The following is a 7,964-nucleotide window of genomic DNA, read 5'->3' on the forward strand; positions in this document are numbered from 1 at the left end:
AAAAAGTTCACAGAAATCAAAATAGTTTTTTCTCAAATACAATATGACAAAACAAATAGCAAAATTAAAACTTAGGCCCCAAGCCCACTCAGAACAAATTCTGAAGACATCAGCCTAGAAGCAAACGGAAGCCTCACACCTGAATTCTCTGTAATATAGCAACTGAACTAAAGAAACAACTGGAAAAGGGAATAGAGGAAATCACATCAGAAATAATCTCCCAGGTTAAAAAAAAAACAAATAACTGTATGAAAATAATTACTAAGCATTCTCAAGAAGATATTTATTTAAAAATAGAGGAGGGCTGGCCTGATAGTTCTGTGGAATAAAGCACCTGTTTAGACAGAACACCGTGGCTGGGGTTCAATCCCCTGTGTACCATGCCAGCCATACCTCCAGGGTACACTGAGACAGGGACTGAGACTGGACATGGTAGCATGCACCTGTAATCCCAGCGATTGAGAGGCTGAAAACAGAACAATCAATGTGAGTCTGATTACATAGTAACAACCTGTAAACTCTATAGACCCTGCTCTAAATACAAAAAAAAATAGAGAATAAATGAATGATGGAAACCTTGAATCATCAGTACTGGAAAGAAGTAGAATATCTGAAGCAAATTCAAAGAAATATGCAGGAAATTAAAAGCTGCATTAGTTTGTAAAACCAACTGAATGAAAGTGAAGATAAAACTTCAGACTTTGAAGACACCGTTGCACCTAGCAAACTAGTAAAGAAAGACCCACTTCATAGGTCATAAAATATACAAATCACAAAGACTCAAAAGTGTGTGGTATGTCTGGAGCAAGGTGGACAAATTGTTGTTGTTCATTCCTCAAATAAGGCACACCTACAGAGTTTGAGAGAACACATTACAGTTCCGAATATGGAGACTTCCTAAGATAAAGTCCAAACAGATTTCTAAAGTAGGTATTTTTTTAGGTAAGTATTCTTTGAGATTTTGAACTAAGGCTGTTGATGGGAAGTCTTTAAAGTACCTTTTCATATTTGATGCCACACCTAATATTGTAGATACTTGAATTCAGCAAAATCATCCAATATAATTCAATAGCCCAGAATAGTAGTGGTTTATCAACACAAATATAGCATCTCTTAAAACAATGGAATACCCATCTGAGACAAAACAAGGAGGATATAAGAAAGGACTGTGTGTGTGTGTGTGTGTGTGTGTGTGTGTGTGTGTGGTAGATATACAGCTACTTTCTCGTAGTTCATTGAGATGAAAGATTTGTACTAATATTGTTTAGACAAGACATCATGTCATCTTGTCTTCTGAATAACTACTAGGAAGACAATATGCAATGTAGTAATTATTGTAACTCTCATACTAACCTTTTTCTGTTTCATTGCTATGTCATCTTTTTTTCTCATTAAAATCAAGAAATGAATAAGGAATAGAAACTAATTGATGGGAAGTTTAAAAATATAACTAAATATTTCATTCTTAAAATTTTTAAAACTTTAACAGTACATCATGGATACTTTTTTAAGAGATGTACATTATATATTAAATGAAATGCTCCATTTGAAAATAGGGAATATAAGGGGCCAGAGAGATGGCTCAGTGGAATAAGTACTTCTCTGGCAAACGCAAGGCCATGAGTTCAATCCCCAGTTCCAAAATAAATAAATAAATAAATAAATAAATAAATAAATAAGGAATATAAATCCTTAGTTAAATATGCAGCTGTAATGGAGCTATGGAACCATTCACTATACTGTCATGTAATTGAATTTTGTAGTTTTGTCATATATATAATCTAACCATGAATGTACCCAAGAGAGGAGAATTACAGTGTCTGTCTTGCCTGCTAAACCCCAATCTCAGTGACTCTGTATAGGCAGATTTCAATGGAAATATTTAAAAGTAAAAATAGCCAGTTGAAAACTTTTGTTGTAGGGGAACTTAAAATGTTGGGCTCTAACAAACACAGGCAAAGGGATGTAGAAGAGATTTTAATGAAAAATAAAATGAGCTATAGAATTTGATGAACAAAAGCAACCAAATCAAAAGAGAAAAGAAAAAAAAATGGTCAATCCCCAGTACCACAAAAAGAAAAAAAAAAAAGAAAGAAAAGAAAAGAAACCATGGAAGGGAAGGAGATTTTGAATATTCAGGTATAACATAAAAAAGTGATGTTAGTAATATATAATTTTAGAAAGCAGCAGATTTTAGTTAGTGACATTATACAAAAAAATCATGAAAATTAGTAGAGGAGCAGTTCTTTACTTTCCATTTGAAATACCCCTTTATTCTGAACCACAAATCTAGGTATTAGTAAATAATAAATGAGGTATCTTGGACTATTCATATTGTGTTTCTCCTCATATGAATCAGCACTGAATTCTGGGATGTATTTCAGAGATTTATTATATTCAAAGGAAGAAGGAACTTTGAGCATGGAAGCAAAGAGGCATATCTCTCTTGGATTTTGAATTGAGATCCCACATGACAAAAATGATATCATTCTGAAAATGAATTTTCTAAGACATCAGCTTCAGTGTACACACATTATTAAAGAAAAATAAACTCTTCTCTCTAAGCACAGAGGACTTACTATCATATTTCATTTACATTGTGTATAAAGCTCAAAACTTTATAGTAATGAAGATGATAGATATTTATTTTGGCAATAATAAAATTGCCAAAGGAGATATTTGTAGACTTAGTTGATAAAAATGTGACACTACATGGCATTAAGCTCAACATCATCATATCCCGTGTCTTTTTGGCTCAGTGACAGTGAAGATGCTTTCTTCTCAGTGCTGGAATTGGCAGCTTCTCTTTGAGACTGAAGCGACATGCCTGTAACAGTACAGAGAGTCCTTTTTTACTGTGATACAAAATATCAGTTGTACTATTGAAGAAGAAAACATGTGAGTACAAAATATTACACGCACACTGAACTACTATGAAATTTGTCATACTGGTAACTTGTACTGACTGCTCTGCTCAAAGCATTGTTGTGATATTAATAATAAACAAAAATATGGATCAATAATGACAAGAAATGCAAACAAGAAAGGAAACTTCCTTTAGAAATGCAGCCATTTAGAAATTTCCTTTAGAAATGCAGTATTAAACCCCAAGAAAATAAAGACAGGAGATGACAACTAGATTTTCTGTATACCTCATGAAAGACCACACATAACCTCAGAGAGTTTGTGAATCTTGCCTTGGTTCCAAAAGATGAGAGATTAATAAAATCCCATCATTTCTTGGTCCTCATGGACCACATGTCAATAAATGAGCAGAAATCCTAGTCCTTGTAGTCATGTCATGTGCCAACTCAAAGAAAATGAATATGTGCTTCTTTCTTCCACTGATACATTTTTATCACTTTTAATTAAGGCCATTGTACATTCTGTAACAATAATGATAAATGCCTACTTCAAATGTTTCTTTGAATGTTTTCCACAAAATTTCTAAGGTTCATAGACTAAATTGGCCTTTCTAGTATAAACATTTACAGATTATGGCTCAGAATTAGAAAGAGCTTCGATATTCATAGTGAGATCATATGTGTTGTTGTGGATGTGAAGAAAAACAGGAAAACCACAAAATATGAAGCTCACACATGTCATTATGTCATGTGTAAGGCCTATGAACACAGAAAAAAATATTTTTCTCCTCTTGAAAGTGTGGCTACAGCCATGGTAAAATTTTAATAAGGAAATGGAGATCTCATCAAGTATACAAAGATACCTAGTTTCTTTTTTTATTTTTTTTATTTATTTGAGAGAGAGAGAGAGAGAGAGAGAGAGAGAGAGAGAGAGAGAGAGAGGTGTGTGTGGCCAGCTCAGCCCACCAGGGGGCGGGGCTGGCTGGCATGTGGTGCTGGGGGATTGAACCGTGGTTCCTGATCCTTTGCTAAGCTTGTTCTAAGTAGGTGCTTTAGACCACTGAGCCATCTCTCCAGCCCCGATACCTAGTTTCTTATACTAATGAAAAATAGATGAGTTATGGGTATAAACTCATGTTTCCCATAATAAGTACACAAAAGGAGAAAATCTGTCCACCCACCTGCCTGAGAATTCCTGGAAATAACTACACCTTCCAGGAAAATGTGCCTCTCAAATATCTCAGGGGAAGATGAAATTTTAGGGACAGGTAACTCTTCAACATCATCATAGTCATTTTCTGTGGCATTAACATTCTTTGCTGGAGGTTCTGTAAAGAGACAATGAATGAGGTGGAAGAAGAAAGTATGGGTTGTAATATAAGTAATGTAAGTCTCTTTAATGCAGAAATTCTAATGACTGATTAACATAGTCACCTATTGAAAGGTGGCTCAACGACACATATATGATCTTAATACTTTCGGAAATCATTAAATTTCTAATATATTCCAATATAGTAAGATACATAATATTTTATTAAAATGATGTCTAATAGTGCAGGCTGAATAGCTCAGTGGAGTAAAGTGCCTGCAAGCTGGCGCAGGGGCCTGCCAAGCTGAGATGGCAAGAGAGACTGGGCGTGGTGGTGTGCACCTATAATCCCAGCTCTTGGGAGGCTGTAAACAGGCAGATCATTACAAGTCTGATCTAGAAGAAAGAACCTGAGCACCCTGTGGACCCTTCCCCCCAAAAACCAGTAAAATAGTCTCTAATGCTGGAATATACTAACAAATTATGCTCTGAGTTCTGAGTACTACATTATGGTTATAATTCTAATTGAATCATGTAATATGTACATACTAGAGACTAATGAAGATGAATCTGAAAAAGTGAATTAAAGCTGTGCATGTAATTTCTGAAGCAGTAAGGTATACAGAGCTGTGATTGATGGCAAGGACTGTTTTTGGTAACACTGAGACAGGTGATCTCACTCCCAATTAGGTGATTTGGGTTTCAATCCATGCTAGTAGTCTTTTGACTTGCATTTCCTCTCCACAGAGCCTTTCTTTGTGTGTTTTATCTTGAGTTGTTCATTTTTACTACTTGGGAAAGTGTCAGGTTTTACAATTTCTGCTCTTTGGTCTTTTGAAGAAAAGAGCTCTGAGTTAATGTTTAACTATAGGTTTTATGCACTCCATATATTTCAGTTACTACTTAAGTTACCTTCCAAAAAATCTCTCAGTATTAATTAAACCATGACTGACTGGTTTATCTCTCTATGTCAGCATGAAAAGCATACTTTTTATTGCTCTGCCATCATAGAGTTTGTTTTTATTTTATAATATAAGTTTTAAAAAAATAGCTATTGAATCTATGGTAGTATATTTTCTGTATATTTGTGACACAATAGAATTAGCTATGGAGTACAAGAATCTAGAGTATGATCTTTCCTATTTCAAGATCACAGTGTGAGCATACAAAAAATCATCATTGTATACTGACAATAAGTAAACATCTTCATCTTAGTAACAGGAAAACATGCTCCTCAGATCAGACTCTTCTTTCTCACATAATCCACAAAGGGAAGACTTGTTCTTACTACCTGTGGCAGACTCCAGGTCTCCATTTTCTTCATTGTCTCCTGTGCCATGGGAGAGCTGAGTCACTGAGTCTTCAAACAGGTTTCCTGATAGGGATAAAATCATCAGATAGGAGACAGACACAAAAATTTTGAATTTGCAAACTTGTACAGCAAGAGCTCGAGTTTCTACCTAGGAAGAGGCTACTCCCATGCTACTTTGGCAAGTGCAGGGATGAGGGTTTGATTCCTGGTCCTGAATGTCATGCTGGCTCTGCCGTGGAGGTGCACAGAGCCAGCAATCCAGTCTGGGTCTGCTGGTGCACACCTATAATCTCAGAGCTGGGGAGGCTGAAAGGTATCACTGAGTCCAACCTGTATAGCAGAATTGTATACCAAACCCATAAAATGAGAAGAAAAAAAAAGGTAAGGCTACTGCCAGGGAAATACAGCTCAGTGGCAGAGCACTTTCCTGGTAAGAGCAAGGTCCTGAGTATAATTCCGGGTATAAAAAAAAAAAAAAAAAAAGATTGACCATGTAAAGTTAGATTACATCTTAATTGCAATGCTTTTGTAACTAAGGAGGGGAAGTGGAGCTGAAATGTGGAGAGAAATTAGGAAAAATATTTATCAAGATATATCATTACAAGTAAAAATTCCACAGGATGAGTATTATCACTGTGTACATCTAAAATGTCCCAATAAAATTAACTTAAAAATATGGGTGCTAAAAACATGAAACCAAAACCAGCTCATGACCACAAAATAGCATACAGTACACACCTGGGTTGTCAAAGAGGTCGTCCTTCTGTGGCTTTATGATGTAATCTATCTGCTCATAAAAGGCCTCATCCAGAGGATCTTCAAAAGTAGAAAAGGCTGAAGAAGGCAGCAAGAGTTTAGGGATTGCTCCTGCTGTCATTTCTTTGCAAGGAGAAAACACCTGAATTCCCTCATACTTTGCTTTGCAGACAGTCATCTGGGCTTCCCAGTAGCCATCTTTACATTGTCCTCTTTTAGGATGGAAGTAGGTTTCCTGATCCTATGTACATTTCACACTCAGCAAATTCTAACTGTATATATGGAAAAATATATTTTTTTACAGCACCTATATTCAATCCATGATGAAAGGTTCAAGTCTTTAGAAATGTGAAATGTAATTAGAGGAAATCACTTTTCAGATGGTGAAAATGTGGACTAAAGCTTGAGTACTACCAGAAAAGTACATGCTTTATGGTTTATATCTAAAGTGTCTCACCCAGGGACTGATGTTCTGAGATGGGGTCAGGTGAGATGACCTGAGCCTCTGACTTGAAGAGGTGTATTCTTTTTCTTCTTTCTTTAACTCTTTTCTCTAATCCTGGCCTTTGTGCGGTGAACAGCTTTCCTCCACCATGCCATTGTACCACAGTTTTACCTTGGAGCCAGCCAAACTCGAACTACATACCATTAAACTGTGAGCCCAAATATTCTCTGCCCTTTTAAGATATAGGTGGTGTTTGGTTATTTAGTTCCAGGAGTGGAATATTGGAAAACACAGAAAACTGTGATAGTACAGTACAGATATCTTGCTATCACTGTACCTGAATGCATATTTAAGAGATCTTTGAAACTTGTTTTCTTGATTGTTTTGGGAAGGTTTGGAGATGTCTTCTAAAGAAAACTTAGAATGCTTCAAATAGAGTAAGCAGAAATTGATAGAAGGTTCTGCTCATAATTCAGAAGATCAGAATGTCATTAGGAATGTGGACAAAGGGCAAGTTCAGGATGTTTCACTTAGAAAGAATGATGCCATTTTTAGTGCACTGAAATATAAGTGTGTTATCCTGAGAAAAATGTTGTCTCCATTTTTTCCATGTCCTAAGACTTTGTAGGGACTGATATTATGGATATTGGATCAATTTATCTGACAGAGGAAATTTTAAAATAGGTGTGATATGGGTACTTCTGATAGTTGTGAACCAGATTTATAGGTAGAATCAGGATAAGAGGAATGATCAGCATAATGATCTAAACAAGCCAACTTTGCTAGAACAGAACTGTATAGTTAGAGCCAAAAAGAGTGATGATTGCTGAAAAGATTAGCATTAACAAGAAACAAATACTTTGCATAGGGACTAAAGAAAAAGTGGAAATCAGATATCTTGTCAATTTTTAACATCCTACACTTACCAGATACAAAACTGTACAGAGTTTATTTGGGAAGAAAGTCCACGGGATTCTTGCTCAAAAAGGATCTTCTACAAAAATGATTCTCTGGAATTTATTTTATTTTATCCACCCATCTAGGTCCTCAGGTTTTACTTATGCTATGGTCCTTGGATAAAGATTATTTCTCAGCCCAATGGTGAATTTTGGTGTAATGCACATTGTGGTAATTTTGCAAGTAATAGAATGATAGAGTTGTGGGATCATGGAGATTTCTACTTAGATTTCAAATGAATCCCAATGAAAGCAATGTGTGAAGCTGTGATAGGGATGCCAAAGGTGCAGTGGAGCCTACAGAAAGTTAGATATGCAGGAG

The 7,964-nt window shown here is 35.7% G+C and overlaps 1 pseudogene; it reads right to left on the reverse strand.

Moving 5' to 3' along the window:
- Nucleotides 1–2,708: 2,708 nt before the first annotated feature.
- The window catches only part of LOC101565246, a 23,851-nt pseudogene continuing 18,595 nt past the window's right edge, over nucleotides 2,709–7,964 (reverse strand).

The sequence above is a fragment of the Octodon degus genome, unplaced genomic scaffold, assembly GCF_000260255.1.
Source record: "Octodon degus isolate 3935 unplaced genomic scaffold, OctDeg1.0 scaffold00065, whole genome shotgun sequence".
Lineage (NCBI taxonomy): Eukaryota > Metazoa > Chordata > Mammalia > Rodentia > Octodontidae > Octodon > Octodon degus.